Genomic DNA, 26418 nt, shown 5'->3' with positions numbered 1-26418 from the left:
TTCCCTACCTTCAAATCAATATACATATACCTCTATTAAGTGCCTCTTTCATTTAATGTACTGTTCGGGGGTAGGGGAGGCATTGGACTGGAGGGAGAGGAAAGGAACCACGAGAATCAGAAGAAAAGAATTTGAGAAAATTGCATACAACAGATTCTTTTTTAAAAATAATTTGTTTTTGCTGATTGCTTTTGAGAGAGAGAGAGAGAGAGAGAGAGAGAGAGAGAGAGAGATTTGTTGCTCCACCTATTTATGCACTTATTAGTTGATTATTTTATGTGCCCTAACTGGGAATCCAATCCGCAACCTTGGCATATCGGGATGACGCTCTGAGCTACCTGGCCAGAGCTGCATAGAATAGATTCTTGTTCTAGATCCCCTACTTTATAAACGTTTCTCAAACTGGAATTTAAGAGATCACAAGATCAAAAATATGGCACAAACAAGGCACAGAGACTGTAATAATCAATTGTAGATTTGATGTTAAATTTAACTTAATTTTTTCTATTTCCTTTTGAAACACTTACCCTCTCAATTTACAAAAATGGTAACCAGAAAAGCTGGGCATATAGTTGAAGTAAATTTAATTCCTCCTCGGACCCTCTCCTGCCACCCTCCGTCATTAGAATCCAGCCTGAGTGGTTCACTAAAAAAAATCCATCATTGGGATGTCTCTTCTATTTCTCCACCTTCTTTTTATATCCATGGGCATCAGGACCCTATCCTCTAGCCTTTAAAACCCTCAAAACAAAGGTTCCAGCACACACTCTCCCTCCCAGGAGCACACCGGCACCTTTCCCTTCCTCCTTTTCTTCCCCCACAGGCTTGCATCTCCTAAACTCTAGGGACCTCACAAGACTTGCAACTGGGGCAGCTATGGGCAGTGGCAGTTTGTACTGGGCAAACTCCCTGAACCTGTCCCCAAGGCCCCCTTTTCTTTTAATTCTTAGTGAGCCAAAGCAGTTCAGCCTAGGCTCATTTCCCCACCTAGTCTCTCTCGCGAGCCACATGCGGCTCTTTGGCCCCTTGAGTGTGGCTCTTCCACAAAATACCACGGCCTGGGAGAGTCTATTTTGAAGAAGTGGCGTTAGAAGAAGTTTAAGTTTAAAAAATTGGGCTCTCAAAAGAAATTTCAATCGTTGTACTGTTGATATTTGGCTCTGTTGGCTAATGAGTTTGCCAACCACTGCCCTAGGCCCTTCCTTGTTTCACTTTCCTGAGCTTTAATAAAAGTTCTCTAAAATTCCTGAGGGATATCTCAGCTGTGAGGGGTTACCACTGAGAACTCAGGGGTCTAAACCCCAAGCTGGAATTCCCAGTCCAGAGCACCAGAAATGAGAAAGGTGACCACATAACATTGGCTGTGAAAAGCAGTGGGGTTGCTGTCTGCCAGGGAGACACAGCTGGAAATGCGGGCACCCTCTTAAAGGATCAATGCACATAATTTCGTGTGCAACCACTCACTTTGGGCTCCAGCAGAGGGAGGGCAGAGTGTAGTAGAGCTCTGTGAGGAGAATCCAGGGAAGGAGGCTCTGGGGATAGAGCTTAGAGAGCAATCACCTGGATTCCTGTGCTGAGTAATTTCCCCATACTGCAGAGGACACCTTTCTCAGGCAGACCTTAACTATCCAGGCAGCTTTTGCCTGAGGGTGGGGCAATTGCCCCATCTTGTTGGAAAACCTCTTGCCCCACCTTGTGGAGTTCAGACCTTGCTGTGGTACATAGCCTGAGACTCATTAAGAGACTGAGAATAACAATCAGCCTGCAGGCAGAGGCAGATCTCTGGGTGCTTTGCCTGATCTGCTTCTGGACCCTGGGCTAGGAAAAGCAGACCTTTGTGCACATCTTGGTCCTGACCAAATGCACCCAACCCCAACAGAGGGAGCCACAAGCTGTGGATTGCTGATAGCTCCAAACAGGGTACTGAGGGCCAGTCACAAACTGTGTGACATTGTCCTGCACCAGAGACCCTCCAAAAAGAATGGGAGTCGTAGCAGATCTATCTAATACACAGAAACAAACCCAAACAGGCAGCCAAAATGGGGAGACAAATAATAATAATAATAATAATAATAATAATAATAATAATAAATAAACCCCAATTGAAAGAATGAGAGAATTCTCTAGAAGAAGAAATAAATGAAATGGAGATAAGCAACTTATCAGATATAGAGTTCAGAATAATGATTACAAGAATGCCCAACAGCATGAGAAAAGATATAGAAACTGAAAAACGAGCAGCCAGAAATGAGGAATGACATAGCAGTAATAAAGAGTACAGTGAAAGGTATAAACCTCAGATTACAGGAAGCCAAGGATCAGATCAGCAAATTAGAAGACAGGGTAAAAAAAAAAAATCAATCAGAGAACCAAAAAGAAAAAATAATTAAAAAACAGGAGGACAGTTTAAGGAAGCTGTGGGACAACATGAAATGTATCAATATCCCCATCATACAAGTACTAGAAGGTGAAGAAACTGAGCAAGGGATAGAGAACCTGTTTGAAGAACTAAAGGCAGAAAACTTCCCTAATCTAGTAAAGGAAAAGTCATACAAGTACAGGAGGGAAAGAGAGCCCCAAGCAAGAAGAACCCAAACAGGCCCACACCCAGAAACATAATTAAATGCCAAAAATTAAAGACAGAGAATCTTAAAGGCAGCAAGAGAAAAGCAATTTGTTACCTATAAACGAGCTCCCATAAGGCTGTCAGCTGATTTCTCATCAGAAATTCTACAGGTGAGAAGGGAATGGCATGAAGTATTCAAGGTAATGAAAAGCAAGGGACTGAATCCAAGACTACTCTATCTAACAAGGCTATCATTCAAAATAGATGATGAAATAAAGAGCTTCCCAGACAAAAAAAAGGTTAAAGGAGTTTATCACCACCAAACCAGCATTATAAGAAATGTTAAAGGGACCAAGAAATACATATAGAGAGAAACATAGACATAAAGTATTAAAATGGCAATAAATAAGTACCTATCAATAATAACCTTAAATGTAAATTGATTAAATGGTCCAATCAAAAGATATAGGGTAGCCTGGATAGCATGGCTCAGTGATTGAGCATTGATCTATGAACCAGGAGGTCATGGTTCAATTCCTGGTCAGGGCACATGCCCGGGCTGTGGGCTTGATCCCCAGTGGGGGGCATGCAAGAGGCAGCCAACCAATGATTCTCTCTCATTGATGTTCTATTTCTCCCTCTCCCTTCTTCTTTGAAATCAACAAACATATATTAAAAGAAAAAAAAGACTTAAGGGTAGCTAAATTGGTAAGAAAACATGACCCAAATATATGCTGTCTACAAGAGACCTATCTCAAAACAAAAGACTCACACAGGATGAGAGTGAAGGGATGGGAAAAATTTTCCAAGCAATGAAAAAGGAAAAAAAGCTGGATAGCAATACTCATATCTGACAAAATAGACTTCAAAATGAAGGCCATCACAAGAGACAACAAAGGTCACTACATAATACTACAAGGATCAATCCAAGAAGAGGATATAATCCTTGTAAACATATATGCAGCCAATATAGGAGCACCTAAATATATAAAAGAAAAATTCTGGAGGATTTTAAGAGAAATCAATAGCAATACAGTCATAGTAGGGGAGTTTAACATCCCACTGACTTCACTGGCTAGATCTTCCAGACCAAAATTCAACAAGGAAACAGTGACTCTAAATGACACACTAGATCAGATGGATTTCATTGACATTTACAGAGTATTTCATCCCAAAGTTACAGAATATACATTCTTCTCAAGTGCTCATGGGTCATTCTCAAAGATAGACCACATGTTACGGCACAAAACAAGACTCTACAAGTTCAAGAAGATGAACTCATATCAAGCACCTTCTCAGATCACAGTGGAATGAAATTAGAAATCAACTACAGTAAAAACACCCCAAAACATTAAAACACATGGAGGCTCAGTAGCATGTTATTAAACAATGATTGGGTTATCAATGAGATCAAGGAAGAAATAAAAAATTTCCTGGAAACAAATGAAAATGAACACACAACAACTCCAAATCTCTGGGACACAGCGAAAGTAGTCCTGAGAAGGAAGTTTATAGCACTACAGACCTACCTCAAAAAAACAAACACAACCAAACAATATAAAAGATCAATAAAACCAAAGCTGATTCTTTGAAAAAATAAACAAGATTGATGAACCTTTAACCAGACTCATCAAGAAACAGAGAGGACCCAAATAAAATCAGAAACAAAAGAGATGAACACCAGACACCACAGAAATACAAAGAATTGTAAGAAAATACCATGAACAACTGAACTATATGCCAACAAGCTGGACAATGTGGACGAAATGGACAAATTCCTAGAAAAATACAATCTTCCAAAACTGAACCAGGAAGAATCAGAAAACCTTAATAGGCTAATAACAGCTGATGAATCTGAAGCAATAAAAAAAACTCCCTGGTCCGGACAGCGGAGTTTTACCAAACCTTCAAAGAACAGCTAACACCTATCCTCCTCAAACTATTCCTGGAGAGTACTATACTAAGCGAAATAAGCCAGTCAGAGAAAGACAAGTATCACATGATCTCAATAAAATAAACTGATGAACAAAATAGATCCAGAGACACAGAGCATGGAGCAACTGATGAATCTTGGAGGAAAGGCAAGGGTGGGTAGGTGGGTGAGGAGAGATTAACCAAACAACTTATATGCATATATGCATAACCCATGGACACACACAATAGTGTGCTGAAGGCTAGGGTGGAGGGAGTCAATGGGGGGGGGGGGAGGGGGAGGAAGGACGACATCTGTAATACTTTAAACAATAAAGATAAATTAAAAGAACAAAAGAATATAATGAAAATGCTGCATGACAGACTAACTCAGCTAAACATAACCACTCTTCCTGTTTTGTTTGGTGGGGGAAGTTACAGTGCAATGTTAGAGGTACATTTTGTGTGTTCATTAGACTAACGGGGATTAATTGATCATTGAGTTTTAGTTGTTCAGAGGTAGAGTAATTTGGGAATAAATTGTTACACTAAAGTAGCTTTGAGCTAATAAAGAACTATTTGGTTAAAAAAAAAGAATTTCAGAACATTAAGAAAAAAGACTAACAATCTATGAAACAAATAGCAAAAATCATTTAAAGTGATATATAATTACATATTCTCCCAAGTTCCACAGCTTGGGACCAAAGTCTCTATATAATTAAAATTCTGTCCCTCTTTGGATTCTGATGATTTAAAAAAATATTGGATCCTTGTACCTGAGTTTATTATTATATTTTCCTTTTCCCTAAGTAACCATCAAGAGAAATAACTAATTTTTCTGATGTTCTGAGCAGGCCTTCAAAGCCTCTTGTCTGTGAACCCCACCCCTTCTCTGGACCAGTTCCAGTAACTAGTAAAATTTCTGGAGTTTCATAAAGAGAGGAAACAAAAACAATGCTTTATCAGGCTCTCTCTCCCACGGACAAACAAACTCTTTGCCTGACTCTAAGCTCCTGTTTTCCGGCTCTAAAGATCTTGATCATAGTCACCTGACTGCTTCCTCAAGCAGTGCTTTCACATTTTATTCCTTTGTTTAGAAATTTTTCTTGTTAGGTGTTTTTGTATTGTGACTGTTTCTCAGGCGATCCTGATAAAACTCCATCTTCTTACTTTCAATAACAATTACTAGGAACCCTCTGCTCTAATCAGCCTGGCTTTCCTCAGGGTCTCACAAATATCCTAATTTCAGCTTTACGCCTTGGCCTCATTTTCTTCCCACAATGGTGTGCACTTCTCTTCAACAATCCACCCTACTCTATCCCCAAATTTCACCTCTCCATCCTATCCAAACTCTACACATCCTTCAAAGACTAGCTCAAATTCATTCTCTCCAAAGCCTTTCCTAGCTCCTCCAACCCATTAATTACTCTCTTTTCTACTCTGAAGGTTAACAATGCTCAGGGTGCACCATACCATTTTGCCCCAATACTTGATTCAGGTGTCTGATACCCTAGCTAGTCTGACTGGTCCTCAATGGACAATGCGTCACTCCTATATAGTGAAGGCATTTCATACACAATCTCAGAGAAGCAGCACACTTGTGACTTTTAGGCATACCACTGGTTTCACTCTAAACAATTTCAGGGATCTAGGTACATACCATGCTTTGTTTTCAGACTAAAACAGAAAAGCAGTTATGTTTGAAGAGGTACCTGTCTACAATTTGCATAATGTGTCTGGATGTTTCACTTGGAAAGTGGGGAATGTAGAACTGATCAAAGAAATTTAGTATGCCCTGGAGTTGGGATGTAATTCTCACCAGGAGGAGAATACCTAAAGAGAGAATGAGTTCCCTCAGTCAATTGGGCAGAGGGGAGCCATTCTTCAAGAAAATGGCACCAGCCCAGCTGGTGTGGCTCAGTGTTTGAGCATCAACCTATGAACCAGAAGGTTACGGTTCGATTCCCAGTCTGGGCACATGCCTGGGTTGGAGGATCGATCCTCAGTAGTGGATAGTGGTGCAGGAGGCAGCCAATCAATGATTCTCTATGATCTTTGATGTTTCTATTTTCCCCCTCTTCCTTCCTCTCTGAAAAAAAAAAAAAAGAAAAAAAGAAAAAAATAGAAAAAGAAAATGGCACTGCCCCACCACCTGAACCTTGTGTCACAACTGTAGAGAACCTCATTTTTAAAGAGGTACTATCATATGCAGAATGAATAACTGAAGCAATAACCAAGAGACGAGGTACTTGTAAATAATCACGTGGCAGCCAGAAGCAATCTATATATACACGGTATAAAAGCCTAATATGCAAATTGTCCCCTGAGGAGTTTGACCAGGAGACAGGAGTTTGCTCGCTCGCTATGATGTGTGCTGACCACCAGGGGGCAGCACAGAACATGGCAGGCGTCGGCAACACAGCGCTGGCAACAGGGAGCAGTGGAGGCACTGCCGGCCCCAATGGGCCCCAATGAGAGCGGGACCACGGCGGGATGATGGAGTAGGTGAGCGGGCAGCACCAGGCCAAGGTAGGGTGCCAGGCGGGGCTGTGAGGCTGGGGGCATAAGCTGGGGCTGCCAGGGCAAGATGGGGCCGGACGCGCTCTGAAGCCCTCCTGCAGTCCCTTCAGGCAGGCCAATCTCCCGTGGTCCCTCTCTGGCTGGCTGGCCCCAATTGTATCTCTGTAGCTGAAAGAAGCTGGCATCGTTGACAGAATATGTCTGAAGACCAACTATTGGCACAAAGTACCTCTGCAGCCGGGAAAAAAAAAAGCGGTGTTGTCGACAGAATATGTCTGAAAAACTGTTATCAACAAGTACTACCAAAACTGGTAGGAACTGCCTTCACAGCAAAAATGAAGTAAATGAGGATGCAATTACTGAACACAGTTGTGGTGGAATGACTTTTACATGTCAATTTTGCCTATCAGTAAATTTCTCCTATGCAAAACTATCTGATGGAAAATTTACTCAATGTTGCAGCAAAAGTAAAGTTTGTCCAAATGATATAAATTTTCCAGAATACCCAGCATATTTTAAAAAATTAATGATAAACTAAGATTCTGACAGTAAAAATTTTATGGAAAATATTCGTTCCATAAATAGTTCTTTTGCTTTTGCTTCAATGAGTACAAATATTGCTTCACCATCAGGATATGGGCCACACTGTTTTAGAACACACAGTCAAGTTTATCACCATACTGGAACTTTACATCCTTCAGATGGTGTTTCTTGGAAGTTTGCTCAACTCTACATTTTATACAGAGCTGAAGCGACGAGTAAAAGATTAGCAATGTCAGAAAACCAAGGTTGCTCAGAAAGACTCATGATCAACATCAACAACCTCATGCATGAAATAAACGAATTAAGAAAATCATACAAGATGCTACATGAGGTAGAAAAGGAAGCCCAATCTGAAACAGCAGCAAAAGGCATTGCCCCTACGGAAGTAACAATGGCAATTAAATATAATTGTAATAGTGATCTGGGTAGATATAATTATCCCCGTGTAACCGAAGTTGCCGTCATATTTAGAAAGAAAGATGGAGAACCTCCTTTTGAAAGGGACCTGCTCATTCATTGTAAACCAGATCCAATAATCTGAATGCCACTAAAATGAAACAAATCAGTATCCTGTTTCCTGCATTAGATGCAATGACGTATGCTATTCTTTTTCCACATGGTGAAAAAGGCTAGGGGACGGATATTGCATTAAGACTCAGAGACGACAGTGTAATCAATAATACCAGACAAAATGTAAGGACACGAGTCACACAAATACAGTATTATGGATTTCATCTTTCTGTCCAGGACACATTCAATCCTATTTTAAATGCAAGAAAATTAACTCAACAGTATATTGTCGATTCGTATTAAAAAATAGAAGCCAATGGGATAAATTTCATTAAAGCAAACCAATCTTAGTTGAGAGTTGAAAAATATAGTGGTTTGATGGATTATCTCACATCTAGCTCTGAAAATCACAATGTGCCGATTGGTAAAAATGGTAATACTTCCATCATCTTTTGAGAGTAGTCCCAGAAATATGCAGCAGTGATATCAGGATGCTATGGCAATTATAACAAAGTATGGCAAGCCCGATTTATTCATAACCATGAGGTGCAACCCAAAATAGGCAGATATTACAAATAATTTACAACGCTGGCAAAAAGTTGAAAACAGACCTTACTTGGTAGCCAGGGTTTTTAATATTAAGCTGAATTCTCTTTTAAATTATTATGTAAATTTGATTTATTTGGCAAAGTTACAGCTAAAATTCATGTCATCAAATTTCAGAAACACAGACTGCCTCACACTCACATATTATTGATATTAGATAGTGAATCCAAACTACAAACAGAACATGACATTGACCATATAGTTAAGGCAGAAATTCTGAATGAAGACCAGTGTCCTCAACTTTTTCAAATTGTAAAATCAAATATGGTACATGAACCACGTGGAATACAAAATATGGTACATGGACCACGTGGAATACAAAATCCAATATTAAATGTTAAAATATTTCTTCTCATTATTTTCCTTTCAATGTACATGATCCGTGCACCGGGCCACTAGTATACACATAACCCACCAATCCACCATAAGTGATCTTGGAAACAAAAGGAAAAAAGGCAAGATGAGTATCCTCTTATAGACCAAAGAGACTACTGAAGTTTTTGATAGGAAAAGTTATTTGGTATTACTGAATTGTACACTTAAAATGATGAATTTTATGATATGTAAATTATAACTTAATAAAATTGTTTAAAAAACACACACAAAACTTTGGTGATTTGAGCTGGAGTATTTGTGTGTGGTGAAGCATCCAACAATAGTCCAGTAAGGAGAGAGTATTCACAAGTTTTTATTGGAGTTTTTCAAGACAAGGTATAAAACCTCTGGTACAAAACCTGAATTTTTTCAAATTAAGATAGGCTCACTACAAATGACAATGAAAACTACCAAATACAGGAGATTAAAAATGGTGGCAGAGTAGGAGGATACTGCTTGAACATGCTCCCAGGAACAAGCTGGGATTACAACTGAAATACGGAAAGGCTTCCTGAATAATCAATGGAAAACTAACAGGAGAGAACCCTGATACCAAAGGTGGAGACCGAATAGAGACTGGTAGGAGGGGCGGAGGCTCGAAAGGGCTGGTGGGGCACCCACAGACGGCAACCGAAGTCCCAGAGAGTTATCTCAGCTGTGGGGGGTGCCACTGAGATTCTGGGATCTAATCCCGAAGCTGGGCTCCCCAGCAGAGAGCACCAAACTGAAGGAGGGTACCCACATAACATCTAGCTGTGAAAAGCAGTGGGGTGCTGTCTGCCAGGGAGTGGCAGCTGAAAGTTTGGACACCCTCTTAAAGGGCCAACGCACAAAAATTCCCTGTGGAGCCACCCACCTTGTGCTCTGGCAGAGGGAGGGTGAAGTGGACTGGAGCTGTAAGAGTAGAACCCCGGAGCTCCAGTGGCGCAATCGGTTAGCGTGCAGTACTTATAAGAATAGAACCCAGGACTGGGGACTTGGGGGATAGAGCTCAGAAGGCAGACACCCCAAGTTTCCTGGGCTGAGCTATTCCCTCACACAGCAGAGGACATCTTTCCCACATAGACATCCGCCTTGCCTAGGGGGAAGACAGTCAACACACCCTATTGGAAAACACCTTGCCCTGAGGCCACTTAAGTGATTAAAAGTAACAACTAGCCTCCAGGCAGAAGCAACTGCTCCACCCTGTTGAAAAAAACTCTCGCCACACCTGAGGATAATTGCCTGGGGGCAATTCAAGTCGGAATCCTATTAGTCTGTAGATAGAGGCAGTCTCTGGAGGCTTTGAGTCTTTGCCTGATCCAATTAGTCAGAAACAACCTTTAACACTGTCTTGCACTAGAGATTGAGAGGTATAAAGGATCTACCTAAAACATAGTCACAAACCCAAACAGACAACAAAAATGAGGAAACAGACAACCCCCAAATGAAAGAACTATCGAATTCTCCAGAAGAAGAGATAAATGAAGCAGAGATAAGAAATTTATCTGAAAGAGTTCAGAGTAATAATCTTTAAAATGCTCAACAATATGAAAAAAGACATAGTAACTAGGAAAAAAGAACAGTCTGGGATAAAGAATGACACAACACAAATAAAGAACACATTGGAAGGAATACACAGCAGATTAGGGAAAGCTAAGGATTGAATCAGTGAATTGGAAAACAGAGTTGAAAATATCACTCAATCAGAGAACCAAAAAGAAAAAACAATTAAAAAACAGGAGGACAGCTTAAGGGAGCCGTGGGACAATATGAAACGTAACAATATTAGAATAGTAGGTGTGCAAGAAGAGGCAGAAAGGGGGAAAGAAATAGAGAAGGTGTTTGAAGAAATAATGGTAGAAAACTTCCCTAACCTGATAAAGGAAAAAGTCACACAAGTTCAGGAGGCACAGAGAACCCCAAACAAGAACTCAAACAGACCCACACCCAGACACATCATAATTAAAATGCCAAAAATTAAAGACAAAGAGAGAATCATTTATTTTATTTATTTGTTTGTTTACTTACTTACTTATATTGTCTAAAGTTTTACATATGTCTCCTTTCCCCCCATGGACCCCTGCCAGCCATTCCCACCCCTGAGGGTAAGCCCTCAACGCCCCAGTGGACAAAGAGAGAATCTTAAAGGCAGCAAGAGAAAACTGTTACCTACAAAGGAGTTCCCATAAGGCTGACACCTCATTTCTCATCAGAAACTCTACAGGCCAGAAAGGAATGCCATGAAGTACTCAAGGATATGGAAAGCAAGGATCTGAGACCAAGATTACTATATCCAGCAAGGCTATCATTCAAAATAGACAGTCAAATAAAAAAGATTAAAAAAAAGACTAAAGGAGTTCATCATCATCAAGCCAGCATTACAAGAAATGCTAAAGGGATTGCTGTAAGGGATTGCTGAGAAGAAGAAACAGAGAGAGAAACCTAGCCATACAGAATTAAAATGGCTATAAATAAGGACCTCTCAATAATAACCCTAAATGTAAATGGATTACCAGTAAATGCTCTAATCAAAAGGTGTAGGGTAGCTGAATGGATACAAAAACATGACCCAACTATATGCTGTCTACAAGAGACCCACCTCAAAACAAAAGACACACATAGGATGAAAGTGAAGGGATAGAAAAAAAAATTTTTCCATGCAAATGGAAAAGAAAAAAGAAAAATCTGGAGTAGCAATACTCATATCCGACAAAATAGACTTTAAAAGCATCATGCTAAGCAAAATAACCCAGTTGGAGAAAGATAAGTATCCTATGACCTCACTCATTTGTGGAATATAATGAACAACATAAACTGATGAACAAATATAGAGCCAGAGGGGGAAAAAACATAATAGAATATAGTAGAAGTAATCCTGTTATTTGCAGACTTTTGATATTTCCTACAACTTTTGTGATATCATACTATGTTAGTACAGTTTTGGTAATATTATTATATTTAAAATCCTTTTATTCTTGAAATATTAATGTTTATTGCATGTAATATATGTAAGATAATTTTTCTTGAATAATCGGTGTTTATTTTTATGTAACATTATCATATTTAAAATCATTTTTCTTGAGATATTAATGTTTATTTCATGTAACATTATATTTAAGATCATTTTTCTTGAAATATTAAGGTTTATTGCATGTAAAAAAAAAACCCTACCAAATACATATACACATAAATAAAATCCAAATACATAAAACTACGGAAATAATGAGAACCATACTGCTCGTGGAGATAGTTTCTGGGAAATGGCAGGGTTGGAGGCAGAAAGAAAAACAATATTTAAGATGTGACAGCTGAAAAAGCAGAACTAATGAAAGAAGGGAAGTCTGAGAAATCATTACTCTTGGCCAAGAAGCTTGGTTTACTAACCCCAAGGTCATAAGATGTGCTTTGGCACAGGATCTTTTAAAAAAGGCTAAAGGACATTTTTCCTTTAATAATAAACAAGGGAAATCAGGAGAGCCAAACAGAAGTAAAAGGCAACTTAATTTAATGCAGAGAAGGAGAGGAGGTTGCTGAGTCTATAGTATATGGACCCAAAACAGGAGTTCAGGATAATAGTTCTAAAATTAACAGTCATGACACCAACTGTAAACTATTATTTCTACACTAGAGGCCTGGTGCATGAAAATTCATGCACTGGAGTAGGGGCGGGGAGGGGTGTCCCTCAGCCCGGCCTGCCCCCTCTCACAGTCCGGGAGCCCTCGGGCAGGAGGTGACCCGGCGATCAGGGGAAGGCAACACCCCTATCACACCTCTGCTGCTGCCACTGCTGGTAGCGCAAGCCTTGGCCGGCCCTGGGTACCTGAGCCTCGGGCAGCCCTGGGCAGCTGGGGGTGCTGAGGGCGGGTCCAGCTGCACTGTGCACCTGGCTGCCTGACCCCCCCCCCCTCCTGCTGGCTGGGCTAAAAGGACTGTGGGACTCTGGCGGGGCTGAGGGGACTGGGTGCTGTCAGCCTGGTGATAGTGTGATCGTCAATTTGCATATTCCCTCTTTATTAGATAGGATGACAGAATAAAAGTGTACATATCTTACATCTTAGAAACCTATTTCTTTCATTTACTTGAGTTTCTCAGATTAACAAAGAGGCCATATGCTATATTCCAATATAATGAAGAGAAAAATAAAGGAATAAAATTTTATTTGTATACCTGTTATATGCAAAGTACTTTATCATATATGTCTCTTCATAAAAACTGCAAAATATAACTATCCTCATTTTATAGATTAAAAAACTGAGACTCAGAGGGGATAGAGCCTGATCAGGATATATAAAATCTCAACAGTAGATGTGAATTTGAACCTGAACCTAAAATTCATGCTATTTATATTACACTGCCCCTATAAAATACTTTCCACCACATTATTACCTTTGTTACTACATTTTAACAGAAGCAAATTACTGAAGTGACAGTAACTGACAAAAAGCAACAGTAGGAGAAAAAACTATAAAGTAACTAAAACACAAAAAGTGTGAGACTATTTAAAGCAATTACCAATAACCTATAAACTACAACCACCTCAAAAGACAATTCAACAGCAGAGAATAATGTCAATGCACACAATGAATTCTAAATTCTATAGCCTCCAAATCAGATTGGTTAAATTAAGTTTGGATGACTCCTTTAAAAAAGACCAGAAAAAGTGTTATGCTACATTTTAAAATAGCTTTTTAAAAAGATTTCAATTTCTTACTGGCTTTGTAATCTTGGGTAAGATGAACTATTTTTTGTTCCTCTGTTTTCCCACCTGTAAAATGAGAATAATAATAATACCTTTCTCATAGAGCTAATACATTAATTCATTAAGTGAATTAATACATATAAATCCCTTAGAACCGTTCTTAACACAGAGCAAGTGTTAAAAAATATTAGCTAATAAAATCATTGTTAATTATCTTCAAACTTCATTTTTAAGGAATACTACCTTAGTGCATGCTAGGTAAATGAGATATTACTATAATGTGATCCATATCATAGACAATTAATTATAGAGATTGGGTGAGAGAGGTAAGACTAAAAATGAGAATGCAAAATAAGTGAGAGATGAATGTACACAAACAGTAGAAGAGAGGTGTTAAGTCATTTTGCCCACACCTCCATTAACATTTATCTCACCATATTATAATCAATTGGATAAATATCTATCTTCTCTATAAGTTATGAGGGTTTTGAGGGCAGGCACTTAAAAGACCTATTATCACTCTTCGTTTAACTGATTATCAATATCATACATCCCCAGTCTTTCTGAACTAGAAAAATATGTTCAAAATATATTTGATTAGCTTCAAAATTATAAACTTTTCAAATTATGATAAAACGAATTTTAATAATTTATTGGCATTATCCCATACACCAAGGGGTTGTGGGTTCAATTCTGGTCAGGACATGTACCCGAGTTTCGAGTTCGATCTCTGGTTGAGGTGTGTTCGGGAGGCAGCCAATCAATGTTCTCTCTCTCTCTCTCTCTCTCTCTCTCTCTCTCTCTCTCTCTCTCTCTCTCAAAATCAATGAGGGGCATGTCCTTGGGTGAGGATTAAAAAATATGTGTGTGTGTGTGTGTATGGCTCTGATTAGCCTATTGGGTGAGGATTAAAAAATATGTGTGTGTGTGTGTGTGTGTGTATGGCTCTGATTAGCCTATTATGCCCAAAAGTTAACCCTAATGGTCAAATGGTCAGAGAGTCATAGCAATAAACAATACTAAATAAGAAACACGCCTACTTTTTAGCTGTTAATCTGCTAACTGCAGTACAGCTACAAAGAAGATACCTGATCTCCAGTACCCAAGTAAGCATGTTTGGGGATGACCAACCCTAAATCCCCTTGTCTGGGACCACCCTTACTGCAGGCCCTGTGAAGTATACAGCCTAAGCAACCACATAACAATGCCCCCTCCCTCACAGATGTTTGGTACAGGGTTACCCCCAACCCAAGCAAGATAGAAAAAAATTCAATTCTCCAGGAATCTAGAAAGCTGGAAATAAAACCTCAGTTGAGAGATCATTTATCATGCGGTCTGGAGGCAGCATTACAGCAAGCCAAAGTCACAGTTAAGCTGAAGCTACTAAGGGGGAGAGCAGAAGCCATGAGAAAGCCAGTCTGTAAAAGGAGAGAATGGAGCAGGGCTAGGGCTAGGGTCGGGGAGATGGGGCACTTGCCTCAGGTGCAACATTGGACAGGGCAACAAAAATTCAGTAATCAAGATAATCAAATTAACGTTCTAGAAGGGAGCTGAGAGGCACAGGAAGAAGGTGAAGAGAGTCCACACAAGACAAAGACGGAGGAAGGAGGGCAGGGACTTTCCCAGTGCCTGCTCTGGGTTCCAGCTATGGTTCATTTCAGGGGCCTCCATCACCTTACTGCAACTGCCAAGCCCTGACACCATCCCTTGTAGCAGGCTAGCTTAAGTGGCTTCCCTTCTTCTTTTTTTTTAAAATATATTTTATTGATTTTTTACAGAGAGGAAGGGAGAGGGATAGAGAGTTAGAAACATCAATGAGAGAAAAACATCGATCAGCTGCCTCCTGCACACTCCCTACTGGGTATGTGCCCGCAACCAAGGTGCATGCTCTTGATCGGAATCGAACCTGGGACCCTCACTGAGCCAAACCGGTTAGGGCGGCTTCCCTTCTAATAGGCTAGCTTAAGTGGGTTTGTGTTTCCTGAGACCTAAAAACCTTGACTAATACTCTATTTGGGAAAACGAGACAGGCACCTAAAGCTTAAAAAAAAAAAAAAAAAATCAAGGCAATATATAATTAACTGTCAAAAAATGGTACTGAAATCAGTGCTACAGAATCAGAGATGACTGTGGGTGGTCAGGAAGGATAAATTTAGCTAGATAGAGGTGGGGAGAAGTATATACTAAGCAAACAGATCAAAGTACATGGGAAGGGAGCCAGGGAAAGGAGAGGAAGTGAAGGGGAAGGAGTGATTCTCACACACCCGGTATCAAATCCAAGGAAGTAAATACAGCTCCATGCGTTTCTGCCTCCAGCCCTCACATCACACAGTTCATTACCCTGATACAGTGGTCGGCAAACTCATTAGTCAACAGAGCCAAATATCAACAATACAACAATTGAAATTTCTTTTGAGAGCCCAATTTTTTAAACTTAAACTTCTTCTCACGCCACTTCTTCAAAATAGACTCGCCCAGGCCGTGGTATTTTGTGGAAGAGCCACACTCAAGGGGCCAAAGAGCTGCATGTGGCTTGCGAGCCGCAGTTTGCCAACCACGGCCCTGATACACAGTAACCCTTCCCCCTTTTTCTCATGTTCGAATCCTTTCACATCTTTCAGCAACCAGTTCAAACAACATTTCTTTGAAGAGGTATCCTACTCAAAAGAAGGTATAGACCAGAACTAAGGTTGTGGCACTGGAAAAAAGAAAGGAAGAAAAGAGGATATGGCAGGAGGGAAGGTTAAGGGGCTGAATGCAGTGACAAGAGATATTCTCTGGTGGAGAGGAAACTTAAGATGTTGTCCTATGTGTCAGGTATGTAGGACATGACACAAGGAGGAATAATGGGGGCTCAGGAAACTAGAGGGAGGTGTAGAGGGTGTGCTGATGACTAACAAAATGGCCGAGCTGCACCAAAGGCCTTGCAGCGGTGAAAATGTGCAAATGTGTTGTGGTCCATTTTTGTGCATAGTTCTGTGATTTTCTCTAAGAAATTGTAAATCTTAGGGACAAACTGAAGAAAAACAGAGGGGGTGGGTGGGTAGGGGCCTTGACTTTCAAATAATCACATACTTACTGATATTTCCCAATCAAATCAAGCTTTCTTACCCACCTCCCCACCCCAATCCCACTTCCATCCTCCTGCCATAAGACCCCAGTGGCCACAATAAAGAGAAGAAAAAAAGAAAAAAGAGCAGTCATTTAAGAACATTAATTTGAATCCCCCATGAACAAAAATAAATCTTGGTATTACATCAAAGCTTGCTATGTTTAACCTAGGGTAAGGGCTGCCAGAATAGATGTCAGATTTATAATGTATATACTTGAAGGGCCTCCTTTTTTTTCACTGGTATGCATATATCAAGTAAATATTCTTTAACAATTCCTCATTAAAATGATAACCCCACACCCAGGGAATCAAAATATTTTGTTGGTTATAATTTCCACATGCAAATCCCTTACTCTATAATTATGATTAATAATACCCTGCTCAAAAGGCTTGCTCTATACAATAGGCTAAGGAAATACCTACAAGTCTATATACATAACTATATACATATTAAATATATCCTATTCGACAATTGCTACTGTTTAAAAAACTTAACTAAAGGCACTAAGAATTGCCTTAAACACCAGAAAACACTTTAAATAAATTTAACTTGGCATCATGCTCTCCTTCACTCTAGCCCTCATTTTCTCCCACACACTTCAGGAATTGTGTTCACGTGTAGGTACCTGTAGTGATATCAGTGCTTAGATATACCCCGATATGAAACTGTTTAATTGTAAAGGGTTATCTCTGTGCATCAGTTACCTCAGTTTGTAAGTTTGTCTTGGTGTGTTTGTGTTCCCTCTTTAGTGAGTGCATATAGGTGTTGGAGTATATGTACTGCGGGAGGGTATATCTTCACAGGTAAAAAAGTGTACACATCTCTGAAGGAACTTTGTATTTCAGTGATTCTCAAAATGAACTGTTAAATGTGTAAGAGTGAGAGATAGTCACAAAAGACTACATATTGTATGATTTCATTTATATGAAATGTCCAGAATAGGCAAATTAAAACCATAATGAGGTACATTTTACATCTTCTAGTGTGGCTAAAGTAAAAAAGGCTGAAAACACTAAAAATTGGTGACATTAAAAATGTGGAGAAAAACACACACAAAACAACCCTGCTCAATGGGTTGGAGTGTCGTCCCATACATGAACAGGTTTCCGGTTCAATTCCCAGTCAGGACACATGCCTAGGCTGGGATTCGATCCCAGGTCAGGGTGAGTACGGTTGACAACCAATTGATGTTCCTCTCTCACACTGATGTGATAAAAAAACAAAAACAAAACCACAGATACATAACACAGATAAATCTCAAAAACATCGTTACATGAAAGAAGCCAGACACAAAAAAGCACATACTACTGTACGATTCCATTTTTGTGAAGTCTATGACTAGGCAAAACAAATCTATGGTGTTAGAAATGTGGAATCAAAGTGGTTGCCTTTGGAGAAGGGTGGGTGAAGGAAATGGCTGGAAAGGGAGATGAGGGAACTTTCCATGGTGATAGAAATGTTTTCTAATTTGTCTTGGTAAAGTTACATTGTATAAAATTATCAGAACTCCTTGAACTAGACACTCAAGATATGCTCATATTGCCTGTCCGGTGTGGCTCAGTGATTGAGCATCGACCTATCACGGTTCATTCCGAGTCAAGGCAAATGCCCGGGGTTGCCCAGGCAGCCAGTCAACGATTCTCTCTCATCATTGATGTTCCTATCTCTCCCCCACTTCCTTCCTCTCTTAAATCAATAAAAATATATTAAAACAAAGATATGCACATCTTACTGAATGTTAATTATACCTCATAAAACATACAAAATAGGAATCTGCTTCAAGGCATAGGTTAGGAATGTTTCAAATGAAATCTACATTACTACACATACATTTTCAATTTTGTGCCACTTTGGATTATTCACATCTCTATTCGTTCATTATTATAAACAATCTAATGGATTACAGACATGTATGGGTAGGTAGATATAAGTATATGTGTTCATGTTAATTTTTCATAAACAGCAAATCAAGTTTGATTTTTTAGTATTTCAATATGTGTACCAAATGGACTGTTACAAGGCCAGTAGAATTTTCTGTTTTTCTAGATCATTTTCCTCTCAATACAATGTTATAGTTGTGATTTTAGAGGCTTGAGATAAAACTGAATGAGAATAAGGCATGTAAATCAAATGTCAGCAAGAAAGGTTGATGACAGAAAGACAATAGTGCTTTAGCCACTATAACAGCCCTAGAGAATAATGCTCTCTTCAATTATTTTAATTAAGAGCCATAATTTTTAAATTTAAGGGGAACTGAAAAGAATGAAGACTGCCAGCTAATTTGATCTTTAAAAGTTGATAATACAGCCTAAATAGCAAGAGCAGTGTACATCAGACTGACTCCTGAAAACCTACTGAGATCTTTCCTCCTATTTTACTGGGTCCTCCTCTGTCTTCCTTTCTCTTCATCTTTCCCCTCCCTCTATCCAGGTATATTTTTATCCCCACCACCTCTCACTCTTCCTATGATTTTACTCAGATCTAATCAATTGTCGTATATACCAAGCTCACCTCAGGTTCCAAGTAAATAAATTGACAAAATTATACTGTGTTCTATTGTAGATATGGCATATAAACTCACACAGTATACAGAGTATAGCCTGGGAAGACAGAGATGACCAGTGAGTGGAAAAAAGATGACTTCATTTGTTTCCCATCCCCACAACTGTAAAAGATCTCTCCCTCTGAACTCCTACCGCATGTTTTTATTCCCCACAGATGGCTCTTACAGCGCTCTGAACTATGAACCAAGTACACATGCCTCATCTCAAAGAGAGTAGTTCCCAGACAAAAACCATGTCTTAATGTCTGTATTCGCCATGAGCCTAAGACAGCGCTTTGTACAAGATGGGGAAAGACACATGTTGAACCAGTGAATGACTGAATTAATGTGAATGAAAACAGTTGAAGGTGGAAGAGGATGAGAGAGGAGAAAACACTGAGGATTCTGCAGAGAAAGAAGGGAAGGAGAGTAGAAAAAAACTTGTGAAAACAATTACTTTTGTTAAAGCGAATAGGATTATTTTTAAAAACTGAGAGTTGGAAAAAGCAATTACTATGCATCTAATATCACAGCTATCAGCTCCTATCTTTATTTCTTTTAAAAAAATATGTTCTTATTGATTTTTAGAGTGAGAAGGGAGAGTGACAGAGAGGTAGAAACATCAATGGGAAAGTAACTTCATCGATAGGCCGCCTCCTGCACGCCCCCTACTGGGAATGGAGCCGACAACCCCAGCATGTGCCCTGAGGGGGATGGAACCAGCAACCTCTTGGTTCTTGGGTTAACTCTCAAACGCTGATCACTATCTTTAAACTGTCACTATGAACACCTTAAAATATCTCCCAACCCTTGATGTTCAGTGTGGTCTGACATGCAAGTTCTGGGGCCCCACTTCAAACCTACAAGATCCTGGATGATTTATGCATGTTAATGTTTGAGAAGCACCACCCTACACCATTCAAGTCCTTTGTGTTGTAGGGAGCATGTGTTTTGAGACTAGAAAAGTGTCTGATTAGAGTAAAACCAATCACTGTAATGGAGTTTGACTTTACGTCTTAACTTTAGGTGAAGCTAATTACAGAGTAGTAATAGTGCCTGAAGGGTTTATGACAAAATTTTGGAATTAGTCATAAAAATATGATTAAAGGAAATTGAGCAGGTAAGTAACAGCCTCCAGAACTCATTTTTGTGCATTCATGCCTACCACACGGTTTGGAATGACACCTGTGGGCCATGTTTCCTGAATAAATAAAATCATGAATTTTTAAAAATCAGACATGTTTAGGGCTGGAATAATCTTAGGGTCATCTGGTCCAACAACCTCATTTTAAAGATGAGCAAGCTGGAAGTCCTGAGAGGTTCAAAAGTAAAAGTAAGCAAGCTGAGCCCTGGCCGGTTTGGCTCAGTGGACAGAGCGTCAGCCTGGGGACTGAAGGGTCCCGGGTTGGATTCCGGTCAAAGGCACATGCCTGGGTCGCAGGCTCGATCCCCACTAGGGGGCGTGCAGGAGGCAGCCGATCCATGACTGTCTCTCATCAATGATGTTTCTCTCTTCCTCTCCCTTCCTCTCTGAAATCAATAGAACATATTAAAAAAAAAAAATTAAGCAAGCTGAGAATTAGAACATACTGGATCTGACATTTTCATTCCCTTTTTGTTCCTTTCATAGGAATGTGTTAGAAAGGAGATTCTAAGTATTTATAATAAAATTAGGGGCTCTTAAAGAAGTGATAGGGTAAAAAGGTGCCTGGGACTAGGAAGAAGAGACTAGCACAAGTAAATGAGGCTGGACAAACCTATTTTTCTGAGCTTATTATTTTTTGACAGACCAATTACTTAATCAATTTAATTTGCCAAAAAATCATCTAAAGGATTCTCAGAAAAAGAAACATGAGCTGCATGAAAATGTTACAAGCCAAGAGAGACCGCACATAACTAATTTAAAATCTCACAGGCTTATTTCCTGTTCAAGTATGACCTCCTGCGATAAGCTTTACTGCAGTGTTCATTACCAGATGACTTTTGGTTTTAAGAGAAGCCAAGGGCAAGTGGGAAACGCGATTCTTAACTAAACATAAAACAAAACAAAAAAAGCAAAACCCTGCGACTGTTTCTCGTTTGTTTATAATCAGAATGCAGGCCTGCAGAGGAAACACACCAACCTCCATAGGCGAAAGCACAACGTCCTCAAAAGAAACCAATACATAAGCGACTTCGCAGCCGGATCCAGCTGTGCTACAGGGGAGCCAGGAATTTATTCTAAGACGGAGCAGAGATCAAACCGGCGAATGCAAGACAAGCCAGATTTTAATTTTAAAAAAGGGTGTGCCCTAAGGTGTTTTTTTTTTTTTTTTTTTTCCCTTTCCAACTTTCAACCAGCAGAAGCCTTTGAAGGAGTACTGGTGAGAAACCCTTTTAAGATGATCGTCCCCCGAGCTACGCCTGGGTGGGGTGGAGGAGGCAGGCGGGCGGGCGGCCGGGCGGGCGCCGCGGGCAGCGGCAGGAGGGGAGGGGTGGGGAGGGGGCCGGTCCCGAACCCGGGGAGGCCGGGCCCCCAAGTGATTCATCAGCTCAAGGTTCGCGCGCCTCCACCGCAGGCGCCACCCAGCGCGCCCCAGGGCCCCCACCCGGGCCCGGTCACCCCAAAGCAGCCCTCAGCGTCCCCTGCTCCCTGAGAGGGACCCGTGGGGAAGAAGACCCAGGCCGGCGGCTGGAAGAGCAGCAACCTCTCCCTCCTCAGCCACCATGGCCGGTGCGACTCCCTGCCCGCGCCCGCAGACGGACTTCCTGGAAAGCACCCGCTGGACTTACCTGACTGGCGCCTGCTGGGGCCACCGACTCCTTCACAGACCCGCGAGGACCGCCGCAGCTCGGTTCCCAGCACCCGCCCGTCTGCCTATGTCCGCCTCCCAGGGAGTTGCCGGATCCGCCCGCCAGTAGCACCCCCAACTCGACCGCGCTGTCTGTGAGGCTGGTTCCCCCTCCGTCACCCATGCGCCTGCGCACTCCCCGGCCGCAGGGCACCTTGGGAGTTGTAGTTCTAGCGTACAGGGAGAAGCGCAGAACCCGGGCTTTACAATCTGCAAGACATTGGAAGCAGCTGCGGATACCAAGCCTGCCTCCAGCCTGGAACGACGCTCTCTACTCGTGGAAATATTTAACCTCGACCCTCTGGAGCTTTGAGCAGCAGCTAGAGGCTCATTGGTATAGATTTCCTACTTACTTTGACTTTTACTAAAGAGCACGCATGGCACGGCTTGTATTGTGTGTACCCTTGGAGTAGTTGATGCGAGACAGGGCATCGAGTCCTTTGAACTTGTTATGATAAATTGATAAGTAAGCAAACTAAAGCTACGGCACTAGAGGGTTTTAAATCAAGAGGATGTCATCTCAAGGGCGTAGTGACCCTAGTGATTTCTTTAGGCCTGCAATCAGGGATGATGTCACAGCGATAGCAGTTTCGGGCCCCATTCCTTCCTCCCATTTCTGCTTCAAGCTCTACACTGAGAGGTGGAGTTGGGCTAACGTGGGAGAGCGCTGATCAAAGGAGGGGACTGGGACAGATGGGTAGTCTGGGGGGCAGAACGAAGAGAGTGGGAATATTTCAGAGGACAGTGGATGGCTGTCTTTTGTGCATGGCTCTGAGGAGAGGGAACAGCGATGGCTTTCCATTCATTTATTTAGTCAGTCGCTGGGAATTTTTCTGGCCTCCTCTTCAGGAGTAAACCATTCCTAGGAGTAATGCTCAGCTTTGATACACATCTTTCAAAAATGTAGCCATGAAGAGGACTGAAATGCCTCGGTGAGGTACATTCCAGCTACACCCAGTGTGGGAACCGACTAATGGCTAAACCTCTTCTGGCATCTACTTCTTCCACTCAGAGCAGGGAGTAGCCTAGGTAAACACCTTGGAATTTCATGCAACTGGTACCCACTAATCCCAGCAATAAAGATAACTGATGATTTGGCATTTTTAAGAAAAACCCCCTCCTAAAATTGCAAATACTCTTAGAAGACCATCAACAATAAATTGTGTGGCTATTGCATCTTACTATTTATTGCATCTTAGTGTGAATCACTCTCAAATATTCTTGGAGATAACTTTCTGAGAGCAACTTCCTACAGAGTTCAGGTTCAACAAATATTTATTGAGTACTTAATCCACACCAGGCAGTGTGCCAGCACTTCACTTACAATATTTATCCAATCCTCAAAATAACCCCCAAAAAAGTGTTAGTATCTTCTTTCCACATCTACAGATGAAAAAACTAAGAGCCAGACAATTTAAGTAATTTGCACAAGATCACACAGCTAGTAATTGGAGATCTAGAAATAAAGCACAGGTATTCTGACTCACATACTAGCATGCTTTCCACTGTTAATCAGATCGACGTGTCTCCTAAACCTCATCAAATGCTTTAATGTAAAATAATCTGTGATCATGTCCTAATTACATGAAAAAAATTTCTCTACCACAGTCTAGGGAAACGGTACTCTGGATGAAATTAATATCTGGGTTCATTTGATAGCTCTATTTTTCATTAGAAGTTAATATAGAGGTACTCTTGCTTACCAGCAAGTCTCCCATGAATTCCTGCTACACCTCTGGGCCATCACTCCAAGGGAAACTGATAAAATGGAATTCCTGAACAAGCAGAGGACCGTGGCCATCAGATATGATTTATTTTAAGAAAGACTCTCCTCTGCAATATGGCTCATTTTGCTTTGCTTTTTAGGCAGAAATGCTTTCAATTCATTGTCTGATTGAATTAATATACATAGTTCCTTCCTGACCTTCCAATATGGGGCTTAGGCATACATTAAATATATAGTTTCCTTTAGTTACTTATATTTAGTTTTTCCTAACAAATATTTGAATTTTATTTTAGTTCCTTTTTCTAAAATAATGTTATTTGGTGCTTGATTTTTTTTCTTCCTTCAAATAAATGTTATATTGTAATCACAAGGCTTACAAACATGAATTTCCTAAACCCATGTATATTCAATACCACATATGGACAGCGATGTTAAGAATAATGACCTATATTGCCCTAGCCGGTTTGGTTCAGTGGATATAGGGTATGCCTGCAGACTAAAGCGTCCCGGGTTCAATTCCGGTCAAGGACACGGACACGAACCTATGTTGCTGGCTCCTCCCTGGCCCAGGCCTTCGTCAGGGCTCATGCAGGAGGCAACCAATCTATGTGTCTCTCTCACATTGATGTTTCTCTCTGTCTTTCCCTCTCTCTTCCACTCTCTCTAAAAATCAATGGAAAAATATCCTCAGGGGAGGATTAACAAAAAACAAAAAACAAAAAGAATAACGACCTACGAACCATAAGGTTGCATTTTGATTCCAGATCAGGGCACATGCGGGGGTTACAGGCTCCATCCCCAGGAGGGGGCGTGCAGGAGGCAGCTGATAAATGATTCTCTCTCATCATTGATGTTTCTATCTTTCTCTCCCTCTCCCTTCCTCTCTGAAATCAATAAAAATATATTTTAAAAAGAGAGAGCGAGAGGAAGAGAAACATCAATGAGACAGAGAAACATCAATTGGCTGCCTCTTGCACACCCCCTACTGGGGATTGAACCTGCAACTCTGGCATGTGCCCTGACTGGGAATCAAACCGCAACCTCCGGGTTCATAGGTTGACGCTCAACTACTGAGCCACACCAGCCAGGGCTAGAATGGTCTTTTTAAAACAAATCAGATCATGTTACCCTCCTGCTCTAATCCACTCATGGCTTCCCATTATATTTTGAATAAAATCCTTGCATGACTATTTTATTTCCTACCCCACTCTCTCACTCTGCTCCAGCCACACTGGCCTCCCTGATGTTTCTCAAATCCTACCAAATGTATTTATTCTGCCTCAAGGTTTTTTCACTACACAGGAGAATGCCTTTCTTCCCAAATACTCATGGCTCATGTCTTCATTTTAATATTTTGCTCACATGTCACTTTTAAAAGGCCTTCTCTGGTCACTTTACCCAGTCTTTCTCCCCTTTCCTTACTTCTTTGGCTTCATAGCACTTGTCACTACTTAACATCATCTTGCTTATGTGCTTAGCACAAGCTCAAAAAGGACTATACCTACCATCTGCAACAGTGCCTGACATACAGTAGGTATTATATAAATGTTTGTAAATAAATATTGAATTCTTCCCCCGCCTCCTGTTCTCACTTTGGGAAACAAAACCGGAGAGTTTGCCAGTAAATGCCTGCCAGTGACCTGGTGCAGATATAAACACCAGCTATGAGAGCATTGGCTCCGCAGGATAAGACACAGTGGAACTCACCCTGAAATGGGGACAGACTCCTTTTTTTAAAGGACTGTACTTCACGGGTTGCCATTATTAGCTTATAGTTAGAAAAACACAGTTCTTGAAGAGGAAAATAAAAGGAAAACCTGAACATTATCCTCTCTAATAAAATGGTAATATGCAAATTAACCATCACTCCGATACATAAGCCACGCCCACCAGCCAAGCCACGCCCACCAGCCAATCAGGGCGAGTATGCAAATTAACCCCCATCCAAGATGGCTACAGCCACAGAGAGCAAGGTTTCCCAGGTAACAGAGCAAGCCAAGCTTTCCACAGCCGTTGCAGGCCTAAGCCTCCACTCAAGCTACAAAGTTTCAATTATAGAAGGTAAACAAATTCAAACAAATGGCGGCAGAATGGAGCTTGAGAGAGCAGGCCAGGGTTGCCGGCGGCAACAAGGAAGCAAAGCTTTCCACACACCCTGGCCGGGCTCACCCGCTTAAGGCTACAAAGTTTCAATTGTAGAAGGTGAATTAACTGCCACAAAAATGGCTGTATCCACGGAGGGAGCCCCAGGCTTGGCTCCGCTCCAGGCTACAAAGTTTCAATTGTAGAAGGAAAATAAATTCCAGATACCAGGCCTCCGCTTGGGTAACCGGGGGGCATGGCCGGCCTGCAAACCACCACAGACCCCTCGCTCAGGCCGCCCCACGCCCCAAGGGAACCCCACCCTGATCCGGGACACCCTTCAGGGCAAACCAGCTGGCCCCCACCCCTGTACCAGGCCTCTATCCTATCTAATAAAAGAGTAATATACAGA

General features: G+C 41.0%; 1 protein-coding gene across 3 annotated transcripts in view; it reads right to left on the bottom strand.

The window, feature by feature from the left end:
- Window positions 1-24043, bottom strand: part of TMOD3 (tropomodulin 3) — a 75102-nt gene extending 51059 nt beyond the window's left edge. Inside the window, exons 1-2 of one of the 3 annotated variants that reach the window (XM_079768189.1) lie at window positions 22140-24043; window positions 13725-13778 (exon numbers count right to left, since the gene is read on the bottom strand). The gene's annotated coding sequence lies outside the window, so the exon portion shown is untranslated. The remainder of the gene's footprint in view (window positions 1-13724; window positions 13779-22139) is intronic. The other 2 variants (XM_079768188.1, XM_079768187.1) reach the window with 2 other exon arrangements.
- Between the last annotated feature and the right edge of the window lie 2375 nt (window positions 24044-26418).

The sequence above is a fragment of the Cnephaeus nilssonii genome (genome assembly GCF_951640355.1).
Source record: "Cnephaeus nilssonii genome assembly, chromosome: 4".
Taxonomy (NCBI): Eukaryota; Metazoa; Chordata; class Mammalia; order Chiroptera; family Vespertilionidae; genus Cnephaeus; species Cnephaeus nilssonii.
The sequence above is the reverse complement of the archived record's forward strand: the minus strand, read 5'-3'. Positions and strand labels throughout refer to the sequence as shown.